Here is a 26,697-nt window from a genome sequence, read left to right as displayed (position 1 = left end):
CTGTGCTGCTGGCATGAGGCAGCACAAGCCTAATGCCGAGGTAAGAAAAGTGGAGCCTGTGAGCGGAGAGGAGGGGGGGTGAAGGGAAAAATGAATGAGAGTGAGGATGACAGCCTAGAGAAGACAGCAGAGAGATGGAGGCGAGGTGAGGAGAAAAGAGGAGGAGGTTGATGGGATATGAAGAAAAGACATGACAAGAGGAGAAAACTATTCTTGCATGCTGCTAGGCAACAATCTATGGTCACTGAAGGTTGCTAATATGGCTGACCTGGCTTTACGTGTCTTCCATTTTGGAGTGTTTCCTTTGCTCTTCGTTTCCCAAATCACTGTTTGTAAACCGAAACCTTTCACTTCCACCCACTTTGCTGCTTACGTGTAATCTCTCTCGCTCCTTCTTTCCTCCTCATGCCTCCCCACTATTGTGTTCTCCTCCCTCACTTCTCTTCACTTGACCTGTTTCAGTGCGTGCTCATCTTTTTCAGCACATTTCTGCTTTATTAGGCAGCACCCAGAGGAGGGTGACAGAAGGAGGATGACCCACAAGGTTGTGGGTTAAATTTGAACCTGCAATGCTACAATGCACCTGAGCTCTCTCAGCCTCACCTTCTCCGAGGATGCACTGTACCTCATAAACATGCTGCTTATCTGGCTCTGTGACACCGTTACATGCTTCACATTCTTCCTGTCAGCTCAATTTTCTGAAATCTGTACTCTCTGAGTCTGCCGGCACAACTGTAAAGCATGAGCTGTACTGTCCATTTAAAAAGAAACTCAACCCTGCCTATTCTGCTTCTCTTACCACTCTTTGCTCTTTCAGTAGTCATCGTAACAGAGTGTCATCCCTCCACTTTTCATGATTTGTCTCATCCCCTCTGGAAATCTCACTCCTGTGTTCTATGTTTTTGTTTCTGTAAGCAGAGTTGGGTCCTGGTTCATGGCAGCTGTCACTGAGGCCTTCTCAGTCAGATGAATGTTTGCTTCCATCTTTAAGCTTTCAAGAAGAAACATGTAACATTTGCTAGACAGCAGCCCCTGTGGCCACCATGTTACGCTGGCCCTGGCCCCACAAATAGGAAAAACGAAAACAGAAATAGGAAAAAACAGATTTCCAAAGTACAAGGGAAGTGTTTCTGGGGAGACAATAACCCGACGGACCAGTTGCAGGAACCAAAATATGCTAAGAATTGCGCTGGGAGACACTTAAAATAAATGGAGGATGTATCGGTTTTGCGAGGAAAGAAAAGATGAGAGGTAAGTGTGTTAGCCTAACTATTAGCCTAAAAATCCGTCATCAGTATTAATAAATGAATCATGAGATTACAACACGCTTACCTAGCATATTTTGGTTCCTGCAACTGGTCCGTCGGGTTATTGTCTCCCCAGAAACACTTCCCTTGTGCTTTGGAAATCTGTTTTTTCCTATTTCTGTTTTCGTTTTTCCTATTTGTGTTTTGTTTTTTCCTATTTCCGTTGTGTTTTGTCTGCTTTTGCAGCATTTTTCTTATTGCTGGTGTTTTCTTAAGTTGAAGTCCGTTTGGCCTCTCAGGGCAACCGTACCATGTTGGAGGAAAGACTGCATTTCAAGGAAACCCCCCATAAACTTTAATGTCTTTAAGTTATGAGTGTGCTCACTTTCATAGACAGCATAGACATCTGTAGTTCTCTTACAGGCTTCCCCTCAGCTAATACAAGCCACTGGACTGGGCATCTCAACTGTATTTTGTGGTGTTGCTAATTGATATAAGTAACAGCAAGAAGTTTATGCTTATTTTTTAGTGACACTCTGCATTCTTAGTATTCTTATATTCTTCTTTGACTGTCTGTTAGCACAGTCACACAAGACTAGAGATGCCCTGACAGCTTCTGGTTGGTAGGAAAAAATGTTTAGAGGTAGTACCCAGGACTCAGAGGACTCAGAACACAGGTAATAAACTAATAGGTGGTTTTAAAACAATAAAGAAAATGAAATGAAATGAATACAAAAACCAGGAAAATCAGACCTTTGACACAACAAGGACAACACAACCGCTAGCACAGCTGACTGTTGAGACAGGGGAAGCAAAACTGAAGATAATACAGCTGTGTAGATGTGTGAAAAGCAACTTCTTAAGTTTCCCCTCTCATCGGAGACGCTTCCTCATGTCTGAGACTAAACGGTGGACAGTCCCAGGTATTTAACCCTAGTGGGAGGGTCATACATATGCTGTTTCATTTGTGTTTGGGAGTTCTGTCCTTGGGATGTTGTGATGTATGGAAAAAAATGACAAAAAGTAAAAAAGTACAGTCTACATTGAATAAAAAACTGTTTAAATGGTAAATGGACTGGTTCTTATATAGCGCTTTTCTACTCTTTCTGAGCACTCAAAGCGCTGTACACAACTTTTACATTCACCCATTCACACCCATTCGCACAAGCACATTTTTCTAAGTGCTTTCTAAGGTAACATTCACACACACATTCATACTCCGATGGATGCATCGGAGAGCAATTTGGAGTTAGTATCTTGCCCAAGGATATTTGGCATGCAGACTGGGGAAGCCAGGGATCGAACCACCAACCTTCCGATCAGTAGATGACCTGCTCTACCACCTGAGCTACAGCCACCCCAAAAAAGTTTAAAATGATGTACAGTAGAAGTAGTAGTAGTAGTAAGACGCAGCCTCGCTGAGTCTCCTTTTCTCCTTTTGCTTTTGTTGTCTGTAAATGTTTTAGATATTTTATAATGTGATAATAATATGGTTAAACTGTGTAAAATAATACATACAAAAACTAAAATGTTGTGATTCACATTTCGTGTTTTTTAATCTTCTGAGCAGATATTTGAGATCCCAGTATTTATTTTAGTTTGACATAGCAAAGCATCTTTGCTTGCAATGGCTGGTGCTGCTTAGAGAAAAAAAGCAGGTGCATAGTGAGGACGTTATACTGTGAGATGGTGCAAAGTTTTTATGTATACAACAGTATACAACAAACAAAGAAAATACAACATAAAAATGATATTAAGTTAAATAAGACCAAGATTGTATAAGAGAGTAGTGCAAATTGCTTTAATAAATAATATGTGTACTATAAAAAAAAAGCAGCTGCACGAAAGCATAATACCGAAATATTTGTGTGAAATCTGGTGCCTGACAAGTGCCACACCGAGTACCACATTGTGCCTAAACACAGATTATTAACACAGCGAATTTCCTTGTGGGGACAATAAAGCCTGATCCTTGAGTTTAGAAAACTGTTTTGTAAAAATCTCCGCACTGAATAAAATGATATACAATTCTTAAAACAAAATATGACAGAGATGAAACTAGGCCAGCGAATAAAAAAGAAAAAAGGCAGAAAAGAAATTAGAACTCCTTTTGGAAGTATTGGAACACAAGAATAAGATCCTGCAGTTTCAGTGACTTGGTAGTTCAACAGAGAAGACGGATAATTCAAGTCACTTCAGTAGAATCACGCTATCAAACGTTGTCTTTGATCCACCATCCACTGTATGCCTCGCTGAGTCACGCATGCAGTGCATACTTGGGAAATAGGCCTTTTTTCACACCAGCAGCATGACTGGTACAAATGAACATTTTAACAGAGCCTTTTTAACTACTGGAAATTTCTAGATCTGAGCAATGACCTGCAGCTGTTCTTCATACCGCATTATGACTCTACCGCATATGCCTGTTTATGAGTTGTATCCCATTACTACGCTGTTAAGCCCATTCATCCATTAGCCTACCTAATCTATTTGCTTAGTCTTGATTGCACAGCCATGATGTACTCATCATGTTTGCACATCTCTTACATCATCACCCCACATCTCTGCTTTTTATCGTTGTCTTGCTTAGTGCACATTTCTGTTTTCTCCATGGGGAATACTTCTGAAATGATTTATGCAGGGCATACAAAATGAGTTGAAGTCTGGTTGGGTATTTTTTCTATTAAAAACTAAGAGACTGTTTGAAAATAAATTTGGGAAATATGGTACTTTCCTTGAGCTCTTGAGCCACACCTCATTTCTTTTTATGTTGCAAGGAAAATGGGAAATAGGTGCAGTGATTTATTGAAATGTGCAAACATAAATCAAAATACAGAGTTTCTACAATTGTAAAAAGCTTGAGTCATTATTTGGTACAACTACCATTTATTCTTCATCACAAACTAAACTTTCGCAGGTAGCTTTTTTGTCATTTCAGGAACTTCAGGAATAGTTCTCCATGCTTCTTGAGGGACATTCAAAGCTCTTATTTGGAGGTTTTTTTTCCTTTTGTAAGGTTCTTTGTCAAGATGACTCCTCACTGTTTCAATAAGTTAGAGATCCGGGCTTTGGGGACGCCAATCCATGACTGATGGTGTTCCAGTGTTTGCTTTTTCTATCGAAGTATGCATTGGTATTGCATGGGGGATCAAAATCTGACAGTAATTTTATGTGTTCATAATTCCATTAATTTTAACACCATCCTCTACACCAGTGGCTGAAATGTTGCCCCAAACTATGACAGACCCTCTTTGCAGGCATATGAAGCAAAACCACCATCTTAAGTGTGTCAGAATTCCTCCATAGATTCAGGACCTGTATGACAAGCTGTTCAAAAAGCCCCAGAAGTCATACAGACTTTGGTGATTCCAGATTTTTCATGTACTACCACTAATTTATGCAATGAAGCACTTACTGTATGGACTGAAACTATATTACTAGAAACTAGGATGGTGACAAACATTGTGCGTTCTAGACGTCATAATTTCAGACCTCAGCCTCAGTTCTAAAGACATGACCAACACCCTAGCAACCTAGGTTCAATAGGGAAAGATGCGTATTTCTCAACCAGCTGGAGAATCTGGCTTTTGCTGGGTAACATTAGTAGGAATGAACGTTCTACATCAAAGCCTCCTAGTTGTTTTCATTGTTTGCAAATTGCTGGGGTTGCCTGTAGTTTGCATAGAAGATGAAGATTTGTCTGCAAACACACACCAACCACTGAGTGGGAGTAAAACTCGAAAAAGTGCATCACAAACCAAAATATTGTGCCTTACTGCTGAAACAAACCACTTCACTTCCGTGCACTTCACATTCACATTTTCACTACTGCTTAGCCAGTAGTTGGCAAGTGGTTGAAGACCAGTTGGCATCTTCCAGAGAAACGATGTGCTACTGCAGCAATTTACTGGCAACCAAAGCAATCCAATGGAGGGTTTTTTTTGTGCAGTACCATATACTTCTTTGCGACCAAGCACGCCAGTGACACCAATGCACATTTTTCTCTGGCGATCAGCCAACTGGTCCCTAGGTCTGTGTGAGTAGAGCTTAGCATTGTCAGTGGGGCTACCTCAGCATGGTGGTGTTAGCATTAATCCCTCCCCCCAAAAATCACCATGCATACTAATACATTGCTGCACCAACACTAGAAATTCCTACATTGATGGTGAAGGATGTCCTGATCCTGCACTGTGTTCATTCTCTCCTTACTTTGGCTTGATTAAGCATTAAAATTTTAACCTTGCTTGCTCCAAGCTTGATCAGAGAATTGAAACCGAAAGTGGAGAAGGCCCAATTTGCCTATAGAATAAAACGCAAGGGAAGATCTGGTTTTTGATTTTGCAGACAGGGCAGGCAGCCAAATATAGGTCAACTCGACAGACCGTGTCCAAGCCCTCATCACACAACTGACCAGTACAAAGCAGCTTTCCCCAATAACAGCCATCAGAACTAGGTTACAGAGGCCAACAGCCCAGCTAGAGACAAGACTTTGAATATGGATTAGGCCTAAAGGCTTTATTTCACTGAAGTATAATCTTGGATTTTTAGGTCTATATTTCAGCGGTGTAATGCAGGGGTATTTAGGCCTGCATTTCACAGCGTAATCTCTGATATTGCTGTAACATTGTAAATGCAGCTCACCACGCTATGATTGACATGTCTGACATGGGGAATATTGGGCTTAATCTTTTGACCCATTAAGCTCATCAGTCGGGTCTGAGACAGGCATGTTTTGGTGAAGACAGAATTCATCAGAGGTGCAGCAAATCAGCTAAACCTCTGTATGGCAAGGTTCTTTGTGGGTGTTGCATATTGCACTCACGACTCTATTTCCTCTTGTGTACATGTGTGTGTGCATAGTGCACTAAAGCGTGTGTGCATATGTGGGTATTTGTACTTTCTATCTGAGATATGAGGGTTTGATGGGCAGTCCCCCGTTGCCTCATTAAAACTTGCAGCAGTGTTTTGTTTTGTCTTCACCAGTCATCTGTCCCTTTGTCTAGACCCTGCACCCACGACTTTGCTTCCAAATTAACAACATTTACCAATGCAATTAGTACTGTCTGTGTATCACTTTGTATTTATTTAAACCCAGTGTCAACCGTGAATGTGTGGCTTTAACTTTTCTGTGTTACCTCTGAGAGTTTTGTGATATTTGATTTACTCTTTTGTTGTCTAATGGACATGTCAAAAGAAATGAAACAGCAATGATAGTAGTACAAGACACATTAAAAACCCCAACCGACACCTAATTAAAATCCTGTCTTGGACATTTGAGCAGTCCCTTTTAGCTTTATAGAGCATTTTGGCATCTTTTAAAACATTGTTTGATTTCACAGTCCTCAGTTTGATGGGTTTGCTCTTATTTTCCTACCTCAGTAGAGACATATATATACATATTTACACTCAGAGAGTGTAGAACAGAATTAATATGTGAGTGGATGTTGGATTTAACAGTACATGAGCATACCGGCTTTATAGTATAGAGATCCTCCCACTGTATTATATGAACAACAACATGTCTTTTGTCCTGTTTTCCTTCTCTCTCCCCAACCAATCACAGCAGATGGCCCCGCCCCTCCCTGAGCCTGGTTCTCCCAGAGGTTTCTTGCTGTTAAAAGGGAGTTTTTTTCTTCCCACTTTTCCTTCGCCAAAGTGCTTGCTCATAGGGGGTCATATGAATGTTGGGTTATTCTCTGTATGTATTACTGAAGGGTCTACCTTACAATACAAAGCACCTTGAGGCAGCTGTTGTTGTGATTTGGCACTGAATTAAATTTAATTACTATATGTGAGTTTACATCAAGGTGTCATCATTTATTAAAGGCCTTATCCCAGACATTATTTTGTACTTCTGACTGCTGACTTCTGAAGACAACGCAAGCAATATTATTAATAGTTTTTTATGAAAATGGATAATGTATTTTTTGCTGAAAAGGTTTGCATCTATATTAAGACAAACATTACACACAACTTTCTCACACAAGGCTGTCATTTGAACAGCTTGATAAACATAGCAGTGTTACATAAACTTATAAACTGCATAGACTGCAGTGATTTGCAAACCTATATACCCATTTTTGCTCATAACCAAGCATAGATATCATGTCATTTCTTTAAACTGAGACATTTTACTATTTAGGTGATACATATCAGCTTTTCCAACACATCTGTCACAGCCACCCTCTACATGTCCTCCTTCATGACATTCATGAACCTCCTCTGAAGTCTTTTTCTTTTCCTCCTGGCTGGCAGCTCCATCTTCAACATCCTTTGTTCAGTATATCCTCTATGGCTCCTGTGTACATGTCTCAACCATCTCAGCTACCAACTCTGCTACCTGCAGCTCAGATTCCTGTCTTTTTTTCACCTCCAGCTCAGATTCCTGTCTTTTTTTCACTGCAGCTGTCTCAAACCATACGAGCTTGTAAACCTTCCCCTTCATTCTTGCTGCTATCCTTCTGTCATAAATCACCCCTCACACTCATCTCCACCCACTTCAACCTGGCTGTCTTACGTACCGTCCGTTGCTTTGGATGATTGACCTCAGGTATTTTGAAATTTTCTACCTTCACAATGTCTACTCTTTGCATTTTAACTTTTCCACCCATCCCTCCCCTCCCTCTCATTTACACAAATATTCTAGTCTTGCTTCTATTGCCTTTCTTCTGTCCAGTGTATGCCTCCACCTCTCCAGGCACTCTTCCACCTGTTCACTACTTTCACTATAGATCAAAGTGTCATCTGCAAACATCAAACTCCTGCAGCCTGCCAGGCTATCCATCACCACTGCAAACAAGAAGGGGCTCAGAGTGGATCCCTGTTATAATTCCACTAGGAGTGACAGATGGGCTGTGGGGGTGTGATTGGTAGCTTAAACATCTGGAATTGGGAGCATCCATATTTGGAAAAGCACCAACAGTGCTGAAAGGTTACCCCATCCATCCATGCACATTTTTCTATCCTTAAGTGCTTTCTATCTATCATTCACATGGATAGCAATTAGGGTAGTATCTTGCCCAAAGATATTTGGCATTGAGCCTGGAGCAACCAGGGCTCGAACCATCCAAGTGGTGATGACCTGGGCTCCTGACCTCCCGAGCTACAGCCACCCCAGGGTAAATGTGGCCCCTGTTTCAACTTCTTTAAAACAAACTTCTGCCATCAAATGGGTACTTTCTAATTTGTTCTACTGTGAATAAATTATGGGTTTGAGATTTGCAAGTCCTCAAATTCTGTTTTTATTAACATTTTGCACATTTTTGTGTCCCAACTTTCTTTTCTTTTAGAAATGCGATTCTGTGTTTTAAATCTCCAAACAGCTCTACAAAAAACAAGCAAAGAAATGACCCATGGATTATGCTGCAAAAAAAGAAAATTACTGCTTTAATCCTGACTATGATCTTTCCCCAGCCTCATTTAAATGATTAAGTTGCCTAAGGGTAAACATAAATGCGTTAATCATACTTTACCTGGGGCAGCTACAAGCCTTTTAACAAAGGATGTTTGGGAAATCACAGGTTTGAAGACAGAGCAAGAGGGAGAGGACTAAACCCAATTTAGCTGCTTCAGTTTCAAGCTCCTCTGAATGAAGTTATGACTGTGACTTTTAGGTTGCTGTTAATTGATTAGTACCACCTGTGCTTTTCCTGTAGAACAAGTCTAAACGTCTGCTAAATAAACAAATAAATAAATAAACAAGACAAGTAGAGAGAGGAGTGAGCACTTATGTTCACCTTAAAAAGGTCCAGCAGCAGCAGCATTTACAGGTCCTGCAGATTAGGACTGTGTTACCAGTTAAAGTCCACATGAACCGGATGGGGAATACCAAGGTGCCTGCATTGAACGTATGGCGTGTCAGTACTTCCTCCCACTATACCAGTATCTTGGAAATGGACGCTGCCATCTTGTGCTAGTATCATAATCTGCAACCTGCAAAGAAGTGTGGATCTGAAATTAAGGTCCTGAAGGTTGGATGGCATTTCAGAGATACAGGCCTCTTTCACTGCAGCGACTTTGAACTGACTGACAGGTAAATATATATGTTACTAATGGCATTAATGGGGTTTTGTTTTATTTAGGTAAACAGCCATTATTAATTTGATTAGTAACATGTGTTAGCCTAATATTCTGTATGATAGCGTTCATGTCATCTATCCTCACAAACATATGGAACTCTAATCAGCCAAAATAAGTGACAGTATCCATGTGGACAGGCCGTGATGGTATCACTGAGTTGTTGCTGGAAGACAATAGCAGATGGCTTTATGAGCATCATTCAGGGTTAATTACCCACCAACTAAATCTATCTGTGGGAAAAGTGCAGATGCTAATGGGCATTTATATTAAGTGGGTACACAAGCTGACACTGTACCTACAGCAGTGCTGTAAAATACAGTGTGCATCGCTCAGAATATTGCTTAAGGTTAGCAGCTCAGAACAGACCATTATGAGGCATTTGGCCACAATAAAAATCCATTATTTAATAAATATGTATTATTAAAAGCATGAATGCAGAAAGCCAGTTACATGACAATAAAAACCCTTGCCAAGCTACTTCAGAGGGCGTCTGCTGTGCTGTTATTTTGCTGCCTGGATGCCTGGCTCGCTGAATATGGATCGCAATTAAGTTCGCTCTGATTGTTTTCATTTCATTTATATATTTTAAGCACAAATGCTAATGGCGCTCACTGATATTTGTTGGTGTTTGCTAGAAAGCACTCTTGATTATATAATCAGAATTCACCTAGCAAAGTTCCAAGGACAAACGAGAGCTTACAGGAACATTTTCTTTTTTCCCATCGCACTCATGTTTCACATGGATGTGGCTAATTACCCAGAAGAAGGTTCAACAGTCAGCCAACACACTGTAAATATTATATTCTAAGGAACAACAGCACTAAGAACCATAGCCTTAAAGCAGTGTGATGGCAGGTGTTGAGGGATGCCAGACGTTTGATGGTGTCCATTAAGGTTTAACGAAGTTTTGCACGCACTAGAGCTAATGATGCTGATTAAACTCGGTGACAGTTCCACATTATTTGCCCATAATAACACAGAATGGGACTATATTTAATGTAAAACAATGGTGCGGAACAGAAATGCAGAAAACTTAATTAAGGGGAATATTGCAGAAAATTTGCAAATACAAGGGGAAAACTGTCTTTATAGTCAACTTATGGGTTGCCAAAGGAAATTCAATTTCATTTACACTTATAGGAGGCAGTTTCTCATATTTTTTCGAGCACAGACATTATTACTTTTGGAAGGCATGGTGGGTAATCAGGACAGCTCCCTCAACACCATTACAGCCCACTCTAACCTGATTTCAGACCTCAGAAAATAAAATCTTAAACAAATGGAATAGAGCTGGTGTTCAGCATTGTTAAAAAGAAAAAAAAAATCCACCAATCCACCAAGCTTTGGGATATCCCCCCTCATATAAAGGTAACTAATAAGCTACTCCCATGAAAGCAATCAACAAACATCCACACGAGAGGATGGGATTGATGAGGTTGTTCTAAGTTCTCTTCTATCATGGTCTGATTATGAGAGCAATTTAGACCAACGCTTAAACAAATTATGACAATGTTTATCATATGAAAATCACAACATTTGGAGTCATAAAGCTATTTGTAGCATTGCTGTGCTGCTCAACATTTAGGACCAGCTGTAATGCCAGCACTAAAGGAAGCAAGCAGAAAGTAGGATATGATGTGCGAGGGAAAACAAGCAAAGAAATCTTTTTATTTGTAGGTATTAGTGGTCCCCTGAGGATGATTCATTAGAAAAACAGAACTCTTCTTTGGGAGCTTTGCTGCTACTTGGTTAGCGTCATATAAGAACTCCTAGTGGTACAAAATGAGTGTCTCCCTCAAAGCACTTTTATGCTTCTCAGTGGAAGAAGTCTCTCCTTTTGTTCCACCCTTAGGCCAAATGTTAACTTTATACACAGGAAACAGTATCTCATGACTGAACTGATGTGAAATTTGATGAGCATGCCCTTGTTAGTTGGCTGAAGACATTCCCTGGTGCCACATTGAAGGCAGACTGCATTTTCTGAATGCCCAAAAGCCTCTACAAATTGTCAATATGTTGTCCTGTCCAAAACTTTCATAAAATGGGATGTGAACTAGTATACATTGCTAGTCTGTTTTTATGCCTTTGAGTCAGGTGATGTGGGTGTGGGCATGTGGGTTTCTTCTATACACTTTCAGCTAGTTAACATGTCCACTGTGCAGTTGAGCTCACTTTCTGTTTCCTATTTAACAAAACTGATATCAGTTAACAACAATAAAGCGGTTAGCACAGGAAAGAAGCCAAAGCTGCAAGCTATGGCGTCATTAAAATGTGGAAAATGGATGAGGGGTACATAAGAGAACTGAATTTCACATTTTCCTGTTTATTTTTAAAAGACAACTGTATGATTCCAAGGGAATTTATAAATTCAGTTCAATCCGGCCTGTATGTCTGACATCATTAGCAGTTTCCGTGTCCAAACTCCGCTTCAGGTCCCAATATCAAACGAACACTGTGGCATCACTAAGAGATACAAACTGTCTAAATTCCTTCATCTTTAATAAAAAGATCAGTGTTGCTGCTATACCAGGTGAAACAATTAAGTTTAACATCCATGAAAACAGAATTTATTACATTTAATGGAGGTGGAAGTTAGCAGGAAGTTAGCTTGCTAGTTTCCCCCTAAACACCATATACCATGTTCTGACTGAGAGATATATGATACAAATTAAAACGCACAGCTCCGCTATCACTTCCAACATAAATGAAGACAGAAAACTAAACAGCAGTGATGTTTGTAGGGTTACTGAAGTTGGACTAGCTGGTATATAATGAGGTGCTATGTGATCGCTAGCCAGGAAGCTAGGTTAGCATAACATAAACACAGAGAAGGTGGAGGATGAATGCTAACTTTTTTCCACTCGATAAAAGTTAACACAAGGGTTTCCGATGGTTAGGGACAAACGCAATCGCATGGCAGGATGCTGTAAACGGATCAAACGTCAGTTAGGAGAACAACTGAGATAATCCACCCACAATATGAGGTTAGTCATTAATATACTGCTGCATGGGCTGGGCTGTAGTTACATCGTAAGGTTTTAAAAACTGAGCTTTAAATCGAACAGTGGTAATAAAACCCGAGAGAGGCCGATAGTGACCATTGCCCTTTTTTTAGGGGCTTGTTCAGATTAAATTGAACAAGATACAAAACATGTTAAAAACACAACAGCCTTAATAAATGCAGATTAGTTTGGACCCGGAAGCAGCATTCATATGTCATCACTTAAAGACCGGATATGTATATAGTGCCAAATCACAACAACACTCACCTCAAGCCATTTTATATTGTAAGGTAAAGACCCTACAATAATGGAAAGAAAATTAACAATCAGACATCCTTGTATGAGCAAGCACTTGGAGACAGCGGGAAAGAAAAAATCCCTTTTAGCAGGAAGCAACTTCCAGCAGAGTCCGACCTGGGGAGGAGCAGCCATGTGCCATGAGCGGTTGGGCGTGTGGGGAGCCAGAGAAGTGAGCCAGAGATTAATAATAACTAATACAGCACTAGACATCGCAGCTTTGAGAACTCCCAGAAATGCTAACAAGGCTACAGCAAAGCAGAGAAAGCAGAGACCGCACCCCCTGTGGTTTAAGAAGTTTTCTGCTCACTTTGCAGGAGCTGACCAGCGCTATAAAGAAAATCATTTTTTTTCAGTCAGAGGATTTAGCATGTGTATACATACAAAAGAAAGTCTTTCGATAGAAAACATGTTTTTTAATGTTTTAAAATGACTCAATGTAATAAACACTCACTAATGATTTGGTTGGACTTTACAATTCACACTTTTTTCGCCTTCCGAGTTCTCTTGTTGAAGGCCCCAGTTTATTTGTTCTAAAATTAAACTTCACACGGGCTAAAATAAACATCCAACAGTGGAATTCAATTAGCAGACTTCCTCTGTGATCCAAGTTGACTGTTAGAGATGCCAGTGAAGGCGCCAGGGCGCAGGCATCCCCAGAGGCTTGGAACCGCCTCTCCTTTTTCATCTCTACCTGTTCACACCAACAGTACATATGGAGTGGCCAAGGCATGGATATGACATCATGAAGTTGGGTTTGCAAATAGTTAAAGATGACTGCATAGCAGACAGACAGAAAGTTTCATCCCAGTGTCACAGCAATTTATGCATTTCACAGTTGGTTATAATTAATCTATTTCTGCCTCCAGGCTTCAGGACTTTTAGTTCCATGGCAAGTTCAGAAAGGTCTAAAGCCCCATAAAGACATGACATTCAAAAAAGACGAAGCGATCTGACTATGTCGGTTTGACCAGCAGTCATACAAAGTAACGGTGGCCTCGACAGAATCTGAAGGTCCTGTTTTTTACATTTTTATTTCTGTTTCTGTTGCACAAATCCTTAACAACATCTGAACTTTATCAACAATCTATCTGTCACAGGATTTCTTGCCTTTACCTCTCTTCAAAATACTGAGGTAAAGGTTAGTGTTCGAGCATTCGGTGGCAATCACAACTGAAAAACTTTATTAGGATCTTGGTCCCTCCAGGTAAACACAGAGAGCTCAGAGTTCAACTTGCTGAAATGCATATGTACACTGGCATTTCAAAAACATTCTTTGTCTTTGCTATTTATCATGTTAACTACCACAGCACACCGATGATGTCAGCATAAGAAATCTTGCGATTACATTAGCAGCTAGCATGAGTGAAATCAAGTATGAAAACCGTCAGTTTGGATTCAATAACAGAACACGCATAACTAATGTTAACAATGAAAGACATGAGTGACTACAGGGCATCCCAGCAGGGTTAAACCTCCAAGAAACAATATCAAAGAAGCTAATCATTCTGCTGCTTATTTTCTCCTCACATTCATATAAAAAACAACTACTTTTGAATAACTAAGCTGATTTTTGCCACTTTGTATATTAAAGGAGACCAATTGTGTTCATTTCTAAGTTCATGTTGTTATTTTAGGACTTATCTTGTAGAGTAGCTTCCCAAGCTGACTCTCTTTTAATTGGCTACCTCTCACAAACAGAAGCTTTGAACAGCAGTGAGTTTCAAAGCCGTGTAGTTGAGATGAAACTATTACAGCTACCTGCTTAGTGTGAGTAGGCATATGCTCCCATATAGAAAGAGACATACTTATTCCAATTAACACCATTCTATATACACTCACACTTTAACTCTTTAACCTCTCTCATTATCAATTTTTCTTCAGCTGGGAGCAAGCATTATGCTTAAATAAGAGTTTTCACACACACACCACATGTCACTCTGTGATAGTGACTGTGTCATTACAGCTTAACCTCGGCACATTGAGTCAGACTGTTGGGGACTGACTCAAGGGAAGACAGCAAACATCTTGCTGCAACAGCACAAGCCTGATTTGTTCGCAGCAGTGTAACGTTTTAAGAGTGCACACTAAATCATCTTCCTTGCTGATGGTGACAGTATAGAGTTAAAGGATGTTCTCGACAGGCGGCACTGTCTCAGTCTTAGATAAGACAGGAAATACATATATCTGGCCGAGGTGGAGTTAAATCCCTGTGACAGCCAGCAGTTGGCTTAAGTTTTTATACGTTCATTGATTAACTGTGATTTTTTTTCTCTTTTTATTACAGCCGTTTCATTCTTTTGACAGCCGGCAGTGATAACATGTTTCATTTTCCTGATGGCTTCCAAAATAATCAGGAATCTTTCCATATCTGGATAGAGCAAAAGGCAATAAAAAAAGACATATTTACAGTAATACTAATATTGTCTGGCTGACTCAACACAGCAGTTTAATGAATGACCCCAAATCTGAATTGGCAGGAAAATTGCTGCCTCTGTTCTCCTGGAAAAAGCCTCGCAGATAATATGGGATTTATTCTAAAGCTGTCCAATAAAGATTTATATCTTCCAAAGGGCAAAATGCCTATGCCTGACACCCATACTGACACACCTGTAGAGAATTATCACCTAACATTATAGCACTCTGTCAGCTTGACCAACCTTTATAGCATCTTTCAGCTCATTGTTTCTGGTTTTCAAAGACGCAGTTGGTTTCAGTCTCATTGCTCTCATCAGCCTGCCTTTCAGCAGCAGCAGGCATCTGTTTTTCACAGGAAAAAGCTCTGATGAAACCCTTCACAGCTTGCTCAGAACCAAATGTCAGGAAAAGTTAGCAACAAGATGGGGAACGCAGTGCAGAGTTTGGCAGCTAAAGAGCCAGAAAACCAAAGTGGAGCTAAAAAAGGAGTGAACATCACTGAGGATGAATGCTAATGTTGCTTCATGTTTAACAGTCCAAACAGTTTGGTCAGATTATACGGTGACAATATCTTAATATTGTATGTGTCTGGCTAACAGTTCATATAAAAGATATGGGGTTTAGGAATAATAAAAAGATGAGACATTTAAGATCCTTACTATAACTATATTGTCATAAAAATAGGGTCACAAATTCATGACAAACCTTTCATGAACTTTGGGCTAAGAAAGAAGAGGAAATGCCAGGGTTCAACTTCTTTTTGTCTTAATCTTGCCATTCCTACTAACATAAATAAATTGTAGACCATGCATTCTAATTCCCAACTCATCACAAGGACCAATTTTTCCACAAAATTCAATTTTATTTATACAGCACCAAATCACAACAACTGTCGCCTCAAGGCGCTTTATATTGTAAGGTAGACCCTACAATAATACATACAGAGAAAAAACCAACAATCATATGACCCCCTATGAGCAAGCACTTTGGCGACATTGGGAAGGAAAAAAGGCAGGTGGGATGGTAGCTGCCTAAGCTGATGAGGCGGGAGGTATAGTCCCTTCTCCCCCATCACCAAGAGCTATTTTTATAAGCCTTGGGTCCTGCTTCCACCTACCTGAACATTGTTGCAGACCTTATACACCGTTTCATGGAAATAATATTCAGCAGAATAATGCGCCTGCCACAAAGTAAAAATGGTTCAGGAACAATTTGAGGAGCACAACAATGAGTTCGAGGTGTTGATTTGGCCTCCATATTCCACAGATCTCACACCAATCAAGCACCTGTGGGATGTGCTGGACAAACAAGTTGATCCATGAAGGCCCTACCAGGCAACTTACAAGACTTAAGGATCTGTTACTAACATCTTGGTGCGGATACCATAAGCCCACTTTCAGGCATCCATGCCTGGATGGGATAGAACTGTTTTGGAAGCAAAACGGGGGCCGACAGATTATTGTGTAGTTGTTTATGGGGTGATTGTAAAAGCGCTCTGTAAACCACTAAGTTAAAAATGTAGTACAGTATACTATACCAATACAATCCATTTAATGTATGAAATTAAGAAAGTGTACTTTATTGATCCCCGTGGGGAAATTCCTCTCTGCATTTAACCCATTCACTCAGTGAAGCAGTGGGCAGCCATTGGGCACCCGGGGAGCAGTGTGTAGGGACGGTACCTTGCTCAGGGGTACCTCAGGGTAGCTCTACTTACTGAGCTATCCCTGCCCCCCAAATTAATTAACAATACAACATAAAAAGAGGGTATACAGTGGAAGGTGTTCTTGTGCTCCTGTCTGGTTTCTGCACTGCTACATTCACTACTAATGTGACCAGTTGACTTTATATAACACACTGCTGACTGTGCATAGATTGCTTAGCATACCACCCAGAATGAGCAAATGCTCAAACGGCTAAAATACTTTCCTTACATTGGTTCCATACATCTGGCCACAAGGCAGCAATAAGGAGTAAGATGTCAGTCATGTCATTTTCAGAAGAAACCTGCTGGGTGCAGAGGTCATAACTTTGGAGCAACTGGGAATGAAAAACTGTAAATGCGCATTTTCACGTGGGAGTTACACTGTGATTCTGACGTACAACGCTCAGCACAAAAACAAGTTCAAGCAACCAAGGACTGAGGCTCAGTGAGATTAGAGAGACTACATCCTTGTATCTGTATGCTTGAAGTGCTATACTGTAAAGCTTCACTTAGAGAGTCTATACCAGCAGCTGTTCGGCTAAGTATGATAGATTTACAAATAGAGATGTCTTCGTCAGTCCCCTGGAATTTTTTTTTATCCCATCTGAACAATTTTATTTGTTTCCTCTTTCTCTGAACATGGAAATAAAGCAGAAATAAATCCCCAAGTCATTTCCTCTCTTCTTATTTTCTCTCAGAATGTCTCTTAATCTCCAAATCTATTGCTTTTCACATACAGCGAGCCTGTGTTTGTGTTGTTATACTCGCGGGGACATTCTTTTGCTGAAAAGGGTTTGCATAGAGCCAAATTGAAATTAGAATGCTTTTAACGATCTTATTAAATCATAATCCTACACGAGAGTCTGCATTTTTGAAGTTAAGACACCAAAACTGTTCAAAAATTAAGATCACACAGGCCTCATCTTTACTCATTATCTTGTCAAGTGAAGAAATCTTGAGGAAATCATTTCAAAACTACTCCCATATCAATGCAAATCTTCTTCATGGGTGTATCCTGGAGGCGTGTGCTGATCCCAGGCTGGAGAGAGTCGAGGCTTATTGACGAATAAGAGTGTAATATTTCAGGAAAGTTCCGCCAAGGTTACCCTGTGAGTGTGAAAACCTGCTCATTTATTAGGAACTGACTTATTTGAGTGATTTAATGCCAAAAGACTGAACGACTGTGAAACCCCCTGCAGTTCATCTAATCATCACTCACTAACTGGACTGCGCTCACTGAAGTGAGAGACAAATCATGTTGCAGAACCGCGAGGCATGACGCATCAGGAGCAGACTGACACAAATGAAATGAGCTTGAAACATCAATCCAGTCAACAGCACAAGCTTTTAAATGGTCAAAAGTATATTGGCAGACCTCCTCCTTACGCCATTTAGTTTAAGATCGGCAACAGGAGTCGATCCCATCCAGCACCACTGGCGTGAATTGTAACGCTCGTAATGATCAGCCTTGCTCAGCCGTGTTCCACAATCTTGTGGAAGGATAAGTGGTTACAGTCACATCAGCAGATTATCATAATGCGGGGGAAGGGGTTTGGGTGGCTTTGGAGGCGGAGGTTGATGGTGGTGGGAGATGGGGTCTGAGCGATCAGATTTAGGGGTAATGCCTTGCTGTTGGCACACTGTCCTTGTAGGAAACACTTATGCAAAGACAGAAACAATACAAGCTGCTTTTTAATTTTTTCCCCAAATAATATCAAATAAAGGACAGTTTTTATTTGCATCAAAAATTCAGCGGCCCTGCTTTATGTGACACATCCTTTGCCTAAACTCTTAGTTCAGGAGGCAAGTCATAAACTGCTTTAAAATGATTGGCTGCCAGTGTTGTCACTGGCAAGGTTACGGGACAGCAGCAGGGATCCACCTCAGGATAGCCTCAGGCAGGAGAGAGTGAGAGACCTGAAACCATGTGGGCAGCAAAGCTGACCTAAACACACACACAGACACACACAAATCACTAATGTGCTCTTATTGACAAACACACATACTCGCACAGGGAGTATGCCAGCTTTCCCAGTACGTTCAATAAAATGCTGGAGTCGCATTTAGAAACGCAAGCAGCCATGTTTCCACTGTAAAGTACATGACAGTGATTATATTCACTTTATGGAGATTTTCATACAAGGGTTTTTTAACAGGTAAAAAAACAAAAAACAAAAAACAAAAACCAAGGCAAAAGACATAACATAACATAATCCTGTTTTATTCCCAGTCCATCCACTAATGTCATTTAACTGATGCTCTCCCACTGGTATCAATATACAGTGTGCCTTCATGCTGTGGGTGGTAAATAAGTGGATGTCTCTCCTGTCTCAGCGTCTTTCCTCCTGCATGCAGAGTTTCACACATGCAGCCTGGTTATTGTCTGTGGCACACAGAGTGACCCAACAAACTAAGTCTGGTAATTGTGTGGATGCTGTAGGCATCCACACAATTACAATTTATTCTTTATTGTGTTATTGAGTTCCTGTTTCTCTTTATTCTTTATTATACTTTATTCTGGTTGCTTCCGTACGTTCCGTTACTGCTCTTTCCTGCTATGACTTTTGGTGCTCATAACTTCTACACAGATATTAAATTTTTTATGCAATTTTTCGTCCCATTGAAATAAATGGATCGCATTATCAGTGTGGTCACTGATTTTGCTAGCCGGGGTGAGTTGTGTTTTAGTTCAGTGAGATGAGCAGCCGTTCGCAGAGCGGGAGGTCAGGGTTCGAATCGCGCTTATGGCAACATTTTTTTCAGTAAACAGTTAAACTCTTTTCAACACAAATTTCAGCTTCTTTACCCCTTTTCAGCAGAATGTTTGGCTTTTCACCTCTTTTCAGCAAAAATTTCTGCTTCTTCACCTTTTTTCAGCAGAATTTTCAGTTTCTTCGCCTCCTTTCAGCACATAGTTTTACTTCTTCAGCTGTTTTCATTACATACATAACAGGGCATTCACACAGCATTTTCGCAGGACATGCAACTTTTACTAGGTTAAAATATTTCCGCTAAGTACTATTTTTTACTATTGCAGTTCTGCTAAGTAATTACATTTTTGCTAAGTTCTTATGCTTCTGCAAAGCTATTACAATTTTTGCAACTTTTCATCTTTTACTCGAGCAATTTTCTAACAACTTTCCTGGTGGAACACTTCTTGCCTAACACTAACTTTTCCCTTAATGCACTTTCAACCAAATCTTCACCCTCTGATTTAACGATTACTTTAGAAGCACTTGCTTGTCAGGATCATTTTGTATGTACTGAGCACACTTCTTATTAGTGCTCATGAAGACTTGCTTCTCATGACTCCAACATCATGTAGTCAGTTGTCTCCCTATAAATTATGCTACTCTAACGAACAGGCAAATGTGGGCAATTCAGAGCTTAAGACATTTAAACTTTTATGTACTCTAATGGTACTCTGCAAGGGCACAGCTTTGAATGTGCTACAGAGCTCAGAGTGTTTTAGCTTGAAAGAAAAAAAGAATAAAGAATCACATTAATTTGAGTGGGGATGTTGATCTTTTTGCCAGTTGTGAATACAGGAGGAGACTGAAAGAAATAATAATAATAAAAAAAAACACCAAAGTTTCCACCACTTTCTGCACAGCTTCGCCCCCCCAGGCGGTGGCCAAAAACTTAAAAAAGAAGGGAAACAAACTGTTCACTGAAGGAGCAGCTCCGCATCTTCATAACAAGGTAGCCCTTGTTTAATGCTACATCTCTGTCTCCAAACAACAAGCCAGAGCAACTATAAATACAATCAACACCATGAATTATACATAATTTCCACAGATCCTCAGGGTGAGCTATGTTCACGAGAGGCTCCATCACATGGTGTAATTACAGAGGTTACAACAGTGGTGATAAACATATTGCGAAAACAAATTAAAACTTGTGCTACCCTGTTCGCCACAAAAGAATCCAAGCTGGTGGATGACAAAGCTGCCTGTGAAGGAGAATTCAGAAATGAAAGTTACTGACTGAGAGAGCCTTCAAAGCGAGCAGTGCTGGTTAACTGCAGCGTTTTGTAGAACCTGCCAGAGGCTTGTTACAACTAATCTTCAGAGGGTTTAGTCAGTACTGCAAGGTTATATTTGCAGAGTGGGGTCTACCGATCGTAAAACCACAGGTTCGGTTCCTGGGATGTTTCTCAGGCAACATTCCCAAGACACATCCCAGCAATAAAACAGACAGACTCTATCAAAATATGCCCGAGGAGCTCATCCAAACCTTTAATTCCAGCAAAGGGAAATCTTAAAACTATACCTTTCTATGCTTCCTACTCTGTGGGAAAGGTCAGCCCGTTCTCACTCCCGACGCGTAATATACCAACGATTTGTCACGTCTCGAGGTGTTCCATGGGAACGCAAAAGGTGACCTTCCTATGCTACGCGCCGGATTTTGGATGAAATCGAATAGAATGACGCTCCTGTGGTAACACACATTCCAGCCGTGTATTCCGGCCCTAACCCTAACCATAACCTTATCCCTAATCTTAACCACCACCTTAAATGTTTTCCAAAGTGATTTAAGTAGAATAAACGTACATGTGTAGATCATTCCAAACGGTTCTCATATTTCCTCATTGTTCCAAACTCGTAATATGTGTTGGATGGCCGAAAGCGCAATATACCGACGATTTGTCACCTAGCGTAAAATGTTACGCTGTGGGAGTGACAACGTGTTGGAAAGGTTTGGTGAAAATCTTTTCTTTGACAGCATGACTGTGCCCCAGTGCACAAAGCAAGCTGCATGAGGTTGGGTTGGAAGAACTCGGCTGGCCTGACCTCAACCCTATAAAACACTTCTGGGAAGAACTAGAACGGACACTGCAAGCCAGACCCTTTGGTCCAACATCCAAATGCTCTTCTGGATGAATGGGAAAAAATTCTCAGCACATTCCAAAATCTTGTAGAGAGCGTTGCCAAAAGAGTGGAAGCTACTATAGCTGCAAAGAGGAGACCAACTTTTTTTTTTAAATACCTTGTGATCTAGAAAAGAATGTCATGAAAGCTCCTGTAGGTCTGATGTGTAGGTTGCTGAATATTTTTGTTCATATGGCGAATTAATATCTGCAAGTGTCTTGCATATTTGTTTCATCTAGTGGCCCTTTACATGCTGTTTTATGCTAAATTTAATTCTCAGAATCTCTTTAGTGAAGTGAGAGAATGCAAATCAACCATATCAACATTACCATTTGCACTAGATGAAAGGTAAGAGTATTAATAGTCAACAGTTAACTCTTGGAAACATAAATGTCTGCACAAAACTGCTTGGCCATTGTTGTAATATTTAATGTATAATTTCAGTATGTACACCAATCGACGAACCAAATAAAGGATTTAATGACTTACTGATCCACAGCCTTCTAGTGCCATTGAAATGACCTATTTCATCTGCCATAATTGTGTAGAAGTGCAGCAACATATCCCTTTTGCAAGTACACCATACATGATCTTTTTTTTTTATGATGTTCAAGAAAGTATTACTAATATTATGAAATTATTACTAAATTATATTGTGCCAACATTTAGGCAACAGAAGACAAGGGGATAAATTATGTACTGTTCTTTGGGGGGGGGGAGCTCAAAAATAAATAAATGCATAATTTATCAAAATAGTTAATTTTTAAATAATGGTATGATTTGCTATAATCTGTCATTTAAAAAATAGAAAAAGTAGTTCTTGCATTAAGTGAAAAATAAGCTTCATTTTTAAGAAGAACAAGTCATTATCCAATCTAACAAAAAAGCCACATCAAACTTTGGTGAAAACCCAAAAGTCAGATTTTCTCACCTTAACATTTCTCTTAACAATATTTTCTTTAATGTTATAACACAATTCAAGTTGACCTTGAAGACCTTGATGAATGTAAGCCAAATGACCCCACTGCAAAGTTTTATCACACTTCATTCAAAACTTTATCACGTTCACAGAATGACACCGATGCATGCAAACACTACCAAAAACCTAACCTGCTTGGCAGAGGTAAAAAAACAGGGTTATGAAAATGAAAAAGCTCAAACAAGGACACAAGTTGTCTGCTAAAGTTGTGAATTTCTACAGTATGCATTAGCGTTCAAAGCATAAAGCACAATCCACTGCTACCCCTGCACGGTGTCTGCATACATAGAACATACATCTGAGGAAAGATAAGCTGACCATAGAGGAATTCATCCTTGGCAAAAACATTCAGTACAAAGGCTTCCCATTGCTATTCTCAGCACTGCAAGCATCACCATTACCACCCTGGAGCACTACTAGCACACTGGCTAGTTACCATAGAGCCATGCATAATACATCAGCCTGACTTTGAAGGGCTTTTCTCTACAGATATGACATCACTGAAGAAATCGCTTATGGAAGGCAGCATCAAAGTTCCGCGACCGCCTTTGGCTTCTGCCTCGGACTGTGGCTAAAGCTAAAGCTCAAGCCCAAGCGTGAGAGCGTTGGCATCAAACAGCAGAGATGAGGGTTTAATGCGAGTTGGGGCACCTTGTGAAACACTGAAATGTCATGAAGCAAATACCTCTTCAAAAACACTCGCAAGTATCATTTTAAGCTGCAAATGTGACCATTCTGGACAATTTTGGAGAGATAAGAATACTTGCTGCTTTCCTAATGGGTCATGCTTTCTGAGCATGACAAATCAAAGTCTTCCGGTTACTTTTATGGGATGCTCTGATGCCTCTTTGGCCCGACAGCACAGATATGTTATGCAATTTGAGGGCAGAGCTATCGAAATCATCTTACATCAGGACCAACACAGCAGATGATGTCAAATGATGAGTCTTCATCCATTCAGCCATCCATTCATATTTGCAGCTGGCCTTATGACCCCCATTAAATTAGCATTAGCGGCGGTTTGCCACGGTTATTTTTAGTGCTTATCACCCACTACAAGAACTGAACCAATTCCGCTTTCTTTTGATTCTTGCTTGCGAGTCTTCATCTAAACATAAAATAACATAAATGGAGAGATTCCCTAAGCTGCATGCCTACTTTCAGTGGGCTTCGTTTTGGCTTCTTTTCATCATTATCTCCAGCAGAACAGGACATGCTGCTGCATTCCCAGTAGCACTGATACATTTTTAGCAGTTTGTACAAAACAGTGCTGAGCTGCAGATGGGTTTGAATCGCCACAAAGCAACAACACAAAGCCACAACCGGCACTTCCCCCCAAGCATCTGTTTAGCTTTGTGAGCTAAAAAAGAAAAGTGGATGCAGAGGCTTATTAAGCCACCTCTCACTACTGAGATGACACACGCGTTTCTGCTTCAGACTGGCCTGTCGTAGTCACTGCAGTGACATGTGTGCCTTCTCAGTACTGGCTGGGATTCCTCTTTTTCCTCTTTAGCGAATGAAAAAATGATGCCACCTCTGCCCTGGAGTGTATATGGTGTGGCCAGTTTCTTCTCTTTCTCTCTTGCAGTACTATAAATAGTGGAGAGTGCTGCTGTCTCTCATATTTCATGTGTCACTGGCTCCCACAGTCACAAGTGAAGAATGCTCACCACATATATAAAGCCTCTTCTTGCCTCCCTCTTCACTCGCTTGCACTACTTCACTCTCCTGATAATCATTCTCCTCGTTCCTCTCCGTGCTCAAAGACCAGGTCTGACTCACCTTTTTTCAAACAGCAAGGACTGCAATAAAAAGTAAAGCGTTTTGAATCACATTAAGTTTCCCATGATTTTTAAAAGAAAAGAATAATAGCAGTGACCTTACACTTTGTGTTTTAATTTGAATTTGTAAGACGAACACTTGCAAATGCTCAAAAGTCAGGGTAGTGCAGCACTCGCATGGAAACCCAAGGCAGCAGTGCTACAATTAAAGGCTGTATTGGAGAGTATGCACATACATAGTTTGCTACCAATCAAAAGTTGGTGGTCATTTAGAAATGCCTTTTACTAGAAGCAAAACCTTAGATACAGTTATGTTGTTTGCCAACCAGGGTGGTTTACCATAAGACTTGGATAGTGTAACTTGTGGATACTGCCTGAGCAGTGGTGCAAGTGGAGCACAGGCGAAGTTTGTTGTACCTGAGCTTTTTGTCGTTTTAATTTGTAAGGTTCTCATTTTGTTCATTCTGCTATTTTCAGCAACTGACAAACAAAATCTGTTAAAGGTGAGAAGGTCTAGCTCTACTCCCATCAGTGACTAAAAAAAGAACAGAGGAAAAGATAAGCTAGTATATGTTGATTGTACCCACTTGACCCTCTAACTTCAATCAACCTTTAAGCTAGCTAAAAATAGGACTGTACTGTTGTTGAGATGCTGAAAAAGCTTGCCCACAAAAGGCTTTTTCACATCGGAGGCTACGATAAGGTTGCGTGAATTACCTAAAAGTTTTGTTGAGCTGGCCGTTGATGACATTTTTGGCAGGCGCTCATAGTCATCAGGTGTACGCCTGTGTGCCTGTTGCTTCTCATTCTACAGTTCTACAGGTTGTGTGAATATGTGTCACACTGTGCTGATGTCAAAGTTCAGCTGTGTTGAAGTTTGACTGGGGCACCTGTGAGTGCTCCCTGGTCAGCGGGCTTGTGCTCTGGTTTGTTCAACGCAGCGGGAAACCATCATTGTGCGGCACAAGCCATAGAAAAGAATGGGTTTCAGAGTGCAGTGCGGTGTATGCTGCTTCCTATATGAAAGGCAGCAGTCTTAAACCAACTTTAAAGTAAATATATCCATGTTGACTGCTAAAAAATGGTTTTGGTCATAGCTAATTTCCTCATTCATGAGTATTGTATGGTATGGAGGGGGGATTTTTAGATAACGTAACCCATAAAGTTGTGTTAAAACTAGCAGCTTTGAGTAACAGGAAATTATCGTTGTTTTTGCCTTGATCAGCTTTTGATTATGGTTGGGGTTGTTTCACGCATCTTTTAATGCATAGCGTGTAATTTAATATTGTACAGCTGTACCTTGCTAGTAGAGAAGGAAGCTAGCAACTTCCCAGTGTTAGCTAGCAACTTCCCAGTGTTAGCTAGCAACTTCCCAGTGTTAGCTAGTAACTTCCCAGCTTTACCCATTCACTGTTTTTTTGTTTGTTTGCTTTGTTTTGGTTTTTTTTTTTGGTAAAGTGGGTGATAGCTAAAGGGCCAAACCCCAGGCTGCAAACAATCGTATCAGTTGCTATGGCTACATTTTTTTTAATCAATGATGCTGTGGTGATTTGAAAAATGGAACCAAATCTGAATCTGCGAGTGTATTAACTCGCATGCGCTGACCACAAAACTCACACTTTTCACACATCTTTATGCCACATGTGCATTCCACACACACATACACGCACAGCTAAAAAAAAGTCCATATCTGTGGTGGGGCCATTTTAATAAACCAGAGTGTTATTACTTTGTTGCATCTGATGGGCTTTTCCTAAGGTTTATTATTTAAAAACACTTTACGGTTGAAATCATATTCGGATGTATTACAAGGCTATTGCATTTCATTTCCTTCCACTTACTTTAAATCAACATCTTTTAGTTGTTTGTCCTGGTGTGACGTTGATCAAGACCTAACAGCAAGCTCTTTCCTTTTTAGTGTATCTATTTTTCTACTCTTCTAATTATAATTTCCTGTCCTGATTCACATATTATTTACTGCTTCTGAAGCATTTGTTGTGCTCATAGTTCTCATGGTAGAGTAAGTGCACGAGGGTGTTTTTCAGCGTAATTATAATGGTCATGTGGTGCAAGAAATTCGTATTAATTACATTTTTTCTAGGCACAGAGTAGCCAGATGCCCCCACTTCATCTTGAACACAACAATCGACTCAAACAGCCCTGTGGAAGTTGCTGCTCAATGTAGAGAAAACACTGAATTATCTTTTAACCTCTCCTAAATGGGAAAACAATAATGTAGCTCTTTTTTTTTTTTTAACCTCGAGTGAGTGTTTGGCTTCAAAAGTAGGTTTTTATTGGGCTACTTTTTGTCACTGAAA

General features: G+C 40.3%; 1 protein-coding gene across 7 annotated transcripts in view; it reads right to left on the bottom strand.

The window, feature by feature from the left end:
• Window positions 1-26,697, bottom strand: part of ctnnd2b (catenin (cadherin-associated protein), delta 2b) — a 202,160-nt gene that overhangs the window by 159,311 nt on the left and 16,152 nt on the right. The window contains exon 3 of one of the 7 annotated variants that reach the window (XM_035912958.2): window positions 24,269-24,400. The exons of 5 other annotated variants lie outside the window; for them this stretch is intronic. The gene's annotated coding sequence lies outside the window, so the exon portion shown is untranslated. Of the gene's footprint in view, window positions 1-8,983; window positions 9,046-24,268; window positions 24,401-26,697 lie in introns of those variants that run through there. One more of the 7 variants, XM_006802753.3, reaches the window with a different exon arrangement.

This window comes from Neolamprologus brichardi, chromosome 18, assembly GCF_056152115.1.
Source record: "Neolamprologus brichardi isolate AB-2024 chromosome 18, ASM5615211v1, whole genome shotgun sequence".
NCBI lineage: Eukaryota > Metazoa > Chordata > Actinopteri > Cichliformes > Cichlidae > Neolamprologus > Neolamprologus brichardi.
The sequence above is the reverse complement of the archived record's forward strand: the minus strand, read 5'-3'. Positions and strand labels throughout refer to the sequence as shown.